Here is a 7956-nt window from a genome sequence, read left to right on the forward strand (position 1 = left end):
GAAAATGAATTTTAAATTTCAAACATAGGTAGCTTTATACGCACAGGGTATCTATATCACAGATATTACATAGCATAATATAAACAATTCACAGATATAATGCAATGCGGAAGCACCATTTCGGCGAATCTCCACAAGCGTTATCAAAAATGTGTCATCACTGTATAGAAAACTAACGGAACATAACTGTAGGTACGGATCGCCGAGACCGAAAAAAATCTCGACAAGTGTGGTCAAATCTGAAAGCTAGACTCACAGTTACTAATTTCCAAATTGTTATTTTACTGGGCTACAAGTTTCGGCGATATATTGCGCCATATTCAGGCGCGCTGCCCGACGTGTAGAAAACTTCCCACCTTTATTCCAGTCGAAATAGGGGCCAGCATTCAAAAACTGGTGTCTGTAGATTACTGAGACAGTGATAAGTTCAAACATCACCTGCAGACCTCTCAGATGGTGATGCTAGTCCCTATTTCGACTGGACCAAAGGACGGAATCTTTCTACACGTCGGTCAGGAGCCTGAAGATGGAGTAACATATGCCGAAACTGGTAGCGCAATAAAATAACAATTTGGAAATTTAAACGGCTGAAATGTGTTTGTTCTGACGTTCCGTACTAAATAGCCGATGTTCACCATCTGTGAAAAGAGAGACGTACAGAGACTGATAACTATAGGTAGGTTCAAGATGAAAAGTAATTAAAAATGCTATTTTATTGAGGTAATAACATCAGTTATATTTTTGTGTGGAACGTGATGCATTATCTTCTTCCCTTCTAAAATGGGTTTTGATGATGTAAAGCATTAGTAAAAAAAACTTCTAAACGCATCAAGTGTCAAAAGTTCGATCACTCTACCACAATGAACGAAAGTTCAGGCAGACGTACAGTAGAGATGTCTATATCTCTCAGTATATTATAATTGGGGCACATCGAGATTTCACAGTCACGTTTTAGGCATTAGGAGAATCGTGGTATAAACATGGTGACACTTGACTCTTCTTTAACTGACGGTTATAGAATAGCGATTCAGACTGCTTGACTGTATCTGCTATCCCTGCATTTCTGCTTCACATAGTATTTAAACAATGAGTATTGTCCAATTGTAGGCTTCCCCAGTTTTCATTTTGTACATAGCCTCATTTAGGTCGAAAATGAAATGTCAGCTACCTGGATGGCATGTTATTTTTAGCCCATATGTAACAATTTATACTTGGAAACAACAGTAAGTCAATATCTTTACGTACTAACCTTTACGTAAAATATCTTTACGCAACAATCCGATACCTTTCAACGTGAGAGAAAATTTGGATTGTATGCATACTTCCTGCCACCATTAATTTGCATTGTGACACTTCACATAACTCGTGTGTCTGTGTGGTGTGTGGGTGCGTGTTTGTGCTTGTCTATGCATGCGTCTCTTATCATAACGAAGTCTATGTATTTTGACAAAAAATTTAAATGCAAAAATATTTATCTTTATCTTACACCAAGTAAATATTTCGAGTAGTTTTCCCCACCACGTGGGTGGAGATTTTAATTTGTCAGATATAGACTGGGAGACTCAAACGTTCATAACGGGTGGTAGGGACAAAGAATCCAGTGAAATTTTGTAAGTGCTTTATCTGAAAACTACATTGAGCAGTTAAACAGCCGTAAATAGAAATATTGAAAAAAGGTAGGAAGATTTTTCTGTTTAGCAAAAGTGACAAAAAGCAGATTACAGAGTACCTGACGGCTCAACACAAAAGTTTTGTCTCAAGTACAGATAGTGTTGAGGATCAGTGGACAATGTTCTAAACCATCGTACAATATGCGTTAGATGAGTGTGCGCCAAGCAAGATCGTAAGACATGGAAAAGAGTCACCGTGGTACAACAACCGAGTTAGAAAACTGCTGCGGAAGCAAAGGGAACTTCACAGCAAACATAAACATAGCCAAAGCCTTGCAGACAAGCAAAAATTACGCGAAGCGAAATGTAGTGTGAGGAGGACTATGCGAGAGGCGTTCAATGAATTCGAAAGAAAAGTTCTATGTACTGACTTGGCAGAAAACCCTAAGAAATTTTGGTCTTATGTCAAAGTGGTAGGTGGATCAAAACAAAATGTCCAGACACTCTGTGACCAAAATGGTACTGAACGGGAGGATGACAGTGTAAGTAGGCTGTTTAGGTTTTTTTATTGGTAACGCCATGTAGCGCTCTGTATGAAAATCACTGGCTGTGCTGTGTGCAGTCTGTGGCTAGTTTGCATTGTCTGCCATTGTAGTGTTGGGCAGCTGGATGTTGACAGCGCATAGCGTTGCGCAGTTGGAGGTGAGCCGCCAGCAGTGGTGGGTGTGGGGAGAGAAATGGCAGAGTTTTGAAATTTGTAAGACTGGATATCATAAACTACTATATATATTATGACTTTTGAACACTATTAAGGTAAATACATTGTATGTTCTCTATCAAAATCTTTCATTTGGTAACTATGCATATCAGTAGTTAGTGCCTTCAGTAGTTTGAATCTTTTATTTAGCTGGCAGTAGTGGCGCTTGCTGTATTGCAGTAGTTCGAGTAACGAAGATTTTTGGTGAGGTAAGTGATTTGTGAAAGGTATAGGTTAATGTTAGTCAGAGCCATTCTTTTGTAGGGATTTTTGAAAGTCAGATTGCGTTGCGCTAAAAATATTGTGTGTCACTTTAAGCACAGTCATGTATAATTGTTCAAAGGGGATGTATCACATGGTGACCCTGCCAGGATTCGAACCTGGAATGTTCTGATTTTTTCTTGTAGTTTGTGCAATTAGTATAGCCTTTGTTTATTGCTAGCACGTAATTGTAGAGAGAATTTCCTTTGTAGTTGTAGTTTTTCATTCTTGTACAGTAAAACAGTTGTGGCATGCATGTAGATTTGCTCCCAGTATTTCGCAGCTGCACTTGCAATTAACGAGATATCATTTTCAATGCCATGTTAATGTGTTTTCTTATTTTGCTCTTCAAATTGTGCTTTTATGTGTTGTCGTGTGAAATATTGTGACAATAATGGCGTGTGAAAAACGATATACTAGGCTCCAAAGTAAACTGAGAAATGACAGTGAAGACGAAAGCAGTGTGTTAGCGCCACTGTGTAATAAATTAACTAATGTTCAAAGTAGTAATTTGGTAATTGTGCATAGGGAAATGGAGCAGGCTGCAAATAATGGTGTAGGCAGTGAAACAATTAGTGAATAGGGAAGCATTATCGATCGATCGGTCAACAACAGCTTGCCTCAGGAATCCGAAATGGCAGGACACAATCTTGCAAATACTGTAGATTCAGGTTTTGCGTCCTCGCCGTTTTCTCAAATAAGTCAAGACACATTTTCTGCTTTTCAAAATGCGAATATTGCCAATTCAAATGCATTGCTGAATAGCACTGAGGAACATATTTCAGACACCAGTGCATTGTTATTACAATTAATGCAACAAATGGGACAAAAGCATCAAAAGTTAGACACAATGGAACAAAATCTTCAAAAGTCAGACGCAATGGAACAACACCAGAGACAAACACAGCAATAGTTAGAGACAATGGAACAAAATCAGAGATAAACACAGCAAAAGCTTCAAAAGTTAGACGCAATGGAACAAAATCAGAGACAAACACAGAAAAGCTTCAAAAGTTAGACACCACACTTGAACAAACACGTGAAGATTTAACTACTGAGTTACACAACATTGAATCGAAATGTCAAAAAGTCTGTAATGATGTAAAAACACAAATTTGTGAGCATTTCCAACCTATTTTTTCGCGGCATGAAAATGCATTACAGAATCACGAAGCAGCCATAAAAGAACTGCAAACCATTGTTCATCCCTTGTGAGCTAAAATTGACTCAGTTGCATCTACCGATTCGGTTACGCTACTTGCAAAAACTCAGGAAAACTTCAAGGACAAAGTAGATACGATTTCAACACAAATGGACACTCTGAAATTCGGTTCAGAAAAACACACTGAGGAAATAAGTACACTATCGGAGAAAAAAGCCGAACTTTCGGATCAGTTCACTAACTTATCTGCAAAGGTAGATGATGATCTGAATGACACAAGACCTGTAGTCACCACTGAAGAGTATGAACAAATTAAGAAATTCAAACAAAATCAGAATCAAATTAATACGCAACACAAAAGAGAAATCCTCGAAGTACAAGATCAGTTGGCACAAGTAATAAAAAAATTACATATTTGACATGACACTCGCGCTCCACCACGGGAAGAGGGACTTAGAAATACGGAAAAGCCACAAAATGATAACACAGGGCATTTCGGAAATTATGAAATAAATTGGCAAGGTGCACCGAATTTTGAGATGGAACCGCTGACACGACGTAACAATGACCCACATGCTACTCGCCGACACGATGATTTTGACTATAAGCTGTTCATTACTACATGTAAATTCAAAACATTTAAGAATTCCGGCAACGACATTCATTCACAAGCATGGCTCCATCAATTCTCTCATTGTTTTCCTCCCAACTGGTCATTAGAGCACAGATTAGAATTTATGTGTGGCTACTTAGAGAATGAACCAGCTGAAAGAATGCAATCGGTCATTCACGATTGTCACAGTGAAGGAGAATTTTATCATGCCTTCCTCTCAGCAGATTGGTCTCAAGCTACACAAGACCGAGTAAAACATAGCATCATAATGATGAAACATTTCCAACAATCTGAATTTTCCAGTCTTGTGAAATATTTTGAAGACATGTTGCACAAGAATCAGTACCTGTCAAACCCATACAGCCCATCAGAACTCATCCGCATTTGCTTAATCAAATTGCCTGAACATTTACGACATATTATTTTGGCAGGACGTTGCAAAGACGACATTGAAGCTTTTCAGGGACTGTTACAAGAATTGGAAATTGACAGTCACAAGCGCAGAACGCGAAAACAGGAACACAACAATTACAGGTCACATCTGTCACAATTCCGCGATGAAAGAAATAATAACTGGACATGACAAGGCTATTCTCACAACACAAATCGTGACCAAAACAGACACCACCTGTATGACAACCGTTGGCAGAGTAATAATAATTACAGGGAAAAATTACCTCTCCATGGTAGTGACTATCACAGAGACAATCAGAGAAACAGACAATATCGGAACCAAAATAATTACTATCAATGGAGACAGAATAACTTTAGATGCAACAGTCCAGCACAGAGTTACGATTCAGGGAGAAATTCTCCACCGCGTGACCGACAAGAATGAAACTATGGAATCTACCGACATGACGACAGACGATATGATAGTAACAGACCTGAATTGCATCAGAACTGGCTGGATTCAAACAGGGCGGGGCCCTCTCGACAAGGTGAATTTGTAGAAGTTAGGTCTCCAAATCCCAATAACGACGCGTGCCAACAAAGAGACAATAGGCAATGACTCATACCGCTGGCAGCCACAAAACGTACTTCTGAAACTGACGACGCAGCTGCCGCAGCTAGTAATTACGTAAAAATGGAAGACATTAGGGACATCTTACTCCTGAAACATGATGTAAAACATAACAACATTGCATATCCTGTGATTCACATTACAGTAAATGACGTAAAATTTACGGCAGTCCCATTTCAGTAATTAGTGAAACAGCCTTTAGCAAATGCAACAAATCGAACCACTCCCCCTCACTTCCGTTACGTAAGATTAAATTACAAGGTGCAATCGTTGGAACAAGTGTAGATGTGCGCCAACAAACCAACTTAGAATTCTTTTGTGAAAGCCACAGCTTCTCTATGAACTTTCTTATTGTTCCATTATTGTCGACGGAAATTATATTGGGAATAGACTTTTTGAATGAATACAAAGCAATCTTAAACTTTCACGATGCTGAAATAAATTTAGAGAAAGAAGGTAAGTCAATAGCTTTGCAATTTGAAGATTGGCTCTCAAACCATGACGAAGACATTAATCGGCTTTACCTCCTGTTAGACAACAGTTCGGAATTTTCGATGGAACTTGACACTAACAATCACTCTGCAAATACTGACTGGGTTGATATCGATGGCGCATTTGATACTAATGAGTAAATTCAGAATAAAATTCAAACAATTGAGAATTGTAATGACACTGATAGGCAAGACCTTTCTGAGATTTTACAAGCACATTCCACAGTTTTTACTCACAAAACAGGAACAATCAAGGGATTTCAATACCAATTTCGTGTTCGTGGGCATACTAAATTTTGTGTTAGACCATACGTAATTCCGACACATTATAGGGACCGTGTTAGAACAGAAATACAATCTATGCTTGACGAGGGCATTATTGAACCTGCAGTAAGCTCATACAACAATCCATTACATGTTGTTGAGAAGAAAAATGGATTGGTCAGGCTTGTCTTAGATTCGAGACAAATCAATACTATCATCATTCCTGAAACAGACAGGCCGCAAACGTTAGAAGAACTTCTTCAAAATTTTAATGGTGTATAAGTGTTGTCTTCTATTGATCTCAGATCCAGCTTTTATTAGATCGAACTTCATCCAGAATGTAGAAAATACACAGCTTTCCTTTGTTTTGGCGTTTGTTATCAGTTTCGGAAACTTCCTTTTGGTTTGAACATTTCTTCGGCAGCATTCATTCGCGGGCTAAATTCCATATTACCTGAGTTCTTAAAGTACGTTTGACACAGGTGACACTATTTAAATAAGCAGAGAATTTTTTTTTAGGTTTTGAAATTCTTGGAGGAAGCTACGACGATTTTGAGATTTGGCTGGGGTGTTATGGTGTTATTATTACGACGACGATGTGTATTATGCTTTTGAGGTATCCTTATGATCAATAAGCTGATGCTCTGTGAGGAATTTGATTATGCTATGTATTTATTATGATGAAATATTGAAGTGTCGTCCCAAGATTGACGTGTCGACGAATATGTACATGTGTAATAAGGTAAGGAATAAGGTGTAGTGGTTAGGGACTCTGATTTATGAAAAGGATGTTGGAAACCAAAAGTCGTACTTTAAGAGTTATGAAATGGGTGTATAAGCGTGAATGTATAACAATGCCGCCGAAAATTTTTTGGACACTGTTATATTTACAAGATTTTGTTTCTACACATTTGTAACGCAAATTTTCGACCTGTGAAATTTTTATATGAGACTGTCACTGTAGCGGAAACTACTGTCGTAAATATTTCGGTAAGAAAGGTAAGTGACCGTGACGTAATGCGTTGTGAGCGGCCAGGTGTACCAGCCGCCTTGAGAAAAAGCCATTAGGCGGAGAAGAAAGAGGCCATTATCCCCGCTATTGACATTTCTTTGTAGAAAGCATCGCAAATATGACACGCTCATACTTGGAAACATGATTACACTGTAGAGTTCTTAATTTATGATATTTACTGAAATGAAATGATGAGAAACATTTCACATCTATTGTCTTGCTAGTTGAAAGATTGTTTACTGCATTATGAAATGCCATATGGCTAGTGAATGACGTTTCACAACTTGCTTTGCCAATTTTGTTTAATATCTAGTTTCTAGCTGCACTGCAGCATTGGTTAAAATGAAATTTTATAGATGTACTAATATAAATATTTTCTGTCTACAGATCCAATAAATAATAATTTTGTGATATACTTCCAAAAAAATGAGGGAGCACAAAAAGACATTTCTCTTCACAGGAACTGCATACATAATTTTCTTTTCAAGTACTTGGTAATTTATTTCATAGAATTAGTTTCTGTGGTGTACCACTTTAATTACATAGACATTAAGATGTGAATATACATTTCCCTTATCTGCACTGTTGTCTTTAGTGTACTATTTTTTCTGCTTGTGGGTTTGTCATGTTTAGATATAAGTTATTAGATTTACTGCTGCTAGCTTTGCCAATTTGCATATTTTTCATTGCTGTTTGTATTAATTGTTTTGTGCTGCTGCATTGCCTCGTCCCTTAGTTTAGCATCTGAGCTCAGTAGATTTA

This window comes from Schistocerca cancellata, chromosome 7 (genome assembly GCF_023864275.1).
Source record: "Schistocerca cancellata isolate TAMUIC-IGC-003103 chromosome 7, iqSchCanc2.1, whole genome shotgun sequence".
In the NCBI taxonomy this organism is placed as follows: Eukaryota; Metazoa; Arthropoda; class Insecta; order Orthoptera; family Acrididae; genus Schistocerca; species Schistocerca cancellata.